The sequence below is a fragment of the Callithrix jacchus genome, chromosome 2 (assembly GCF_049354715.1).
Source record: "Callithrix jacchus isolate 240 chromosome 2, calJac240_pri, whole genome shotgun sequence".
In the NCBI taxonomy this organism is placed as follows: domain Eukaryota; kingdom Metazoa; phylum Chordata; class Mammalia; order Primates; family Cebidae; genus Callithrix; species Callithrix jacchus.
The window spans coordinates 54,306,660-54,308,165 of NC_133503.1; the positions used below are offsets into that span (position 1 = coordinate 54,306,660).

The 1,506-nt window shown below is 38.8% G+C and overlaps 1 non-coding gene across 1 annotated transcript; it reads right to left on the bottom strand.

Annotated features, from left to right (window-relative positions):
* Positions 1 to 859: 859 nt before the first annotated feature.
* Positions 860 to 966, bottom strand: LOC118151800 (U6 spliceosomal RNA). The gene has a single exon (XR_004740208.1). It is a non-coding gene; the product is annotated as a U6 spliceosomal RNA (small nuclear RNA).
* Positions 967 to 1,506: the final 540 nt, after the last annotated feature.

Below are 1,506 nucleotides of genomic sequence, written 5' to 3' on the forward strand. Positions count from 1 at the left end.
TAGGAGTGGTGAGAGAGGGCATCCTTGTCTAGTGCCGGATTTCAAAGGGAATGCTTCCAGTTTTTGCCCATTAAGTATGATATTGACTGTTGGTTTGTCATAAATAGCTTTTATTTCTTTGAGATACGTTCCATTGATTTCGAGTTTATTAAGGGTTTTTAGCATAAAGGGCTGTTGAATTTTGTTGAATGCCTTCTTTGTGTCAATTGAGATAATCATGTGGTTTTTGTTTTTGGTTCTGTTTATGTGGTGAATTACATTTATAGACTTGTGCATGTTGAACCAGCCTTGCATCCCCGGGATGAATCCTACTTGATCATGATGGATAAGTTTTTTGATGTGATGTTGCAATAGTCTTGCTAGTATTTTATTGAAGATTTTTGCCTCTATGTTTATCATGGATATTGGCCTGAAGTTTTCTTTCCTTGTTGGGTCTCTGCCGGGTTTTGGTAACAGGATGATTTTGGTCTCATAAAATGATTTGGAAAGGATTCCCTCATTTTGGATAATTTGGAATAGTTTCAGAAGCAATGGTACTAGTTCCTCTTTGTGTGTCTGGTAGAATTCAGCTGTGAACCCATCTAGACCTGGGCTTTTTTCATGTGGTAGGCTCTTAATTGCTGCCTTGACTTCAGACCTTGTTATTGGTCTATTCATAGTTTCGGCTTTCTCCTGGTTTAGTCTTGGGAGGACACAGGTGTCCAGGAATTTATCCAATTTTTTCAGGTTTACTAGTTTATGTGCATAGAGTTGTTTGCAAGATTCTCTGATGATGTTTTGAATTTCTGTGGAATCTGTGGTGATTTCCCCTTTATCGTTTTTTATTGCATCTATTTGGTTGTTCTCTCTTTTCTTTTTTAAAAGTATGGAACGCTTCACAAATTTGCATGTCATCCTTGCACAGGGGCCATGCTTATCTTCTCTGTATCATTTCAATATTAGTATATGTGCTGCCGAAGCGAGCACGAATATTCTTTACTTTAAGGATGTTGAATATTGGCCCCCACTCTCTTCTGGCTTGTAGAGTTTCTGTCGAGATATCTGCTGTGAGTCTGATGGGCTTCCCTTTGTGGGTGACCTGACCTTTCTCTCTGGCTGCCCTTAGTATTTTCTCCTTCATTTCAACCCTGGTGAATCTGACAATTATGTTCCTTGGGGTTGCTCTTCTTGTGGAATACCTTTGTGGTGTTCTGTGTATTTCCTGGACTTGAATATTGGCCTGCCTTGCTAGGTTGGGGAAATTTTCCTGGCTAATATCCTGAAGAGTATTTTCCAGCTTGGATTTATTCTCTTCGTCACATTCTGGTACAACTATCAAATGTAGGTTAGGTCTCTTCACAGAGTCCTACCTTTTTTGGAGACTTTGTTAATTTCTTTTTTCGCTTTTTTCTCTAATCTTGGTTTCTCGTTTTAGTTCATTGAGTTGATCTTTGACTTCTGATATTCTTTCTTTTGCTTGGTTAATTCGGTTGTTGAATCTTGTGCATGCTTTGCGAAGTTCTCGTG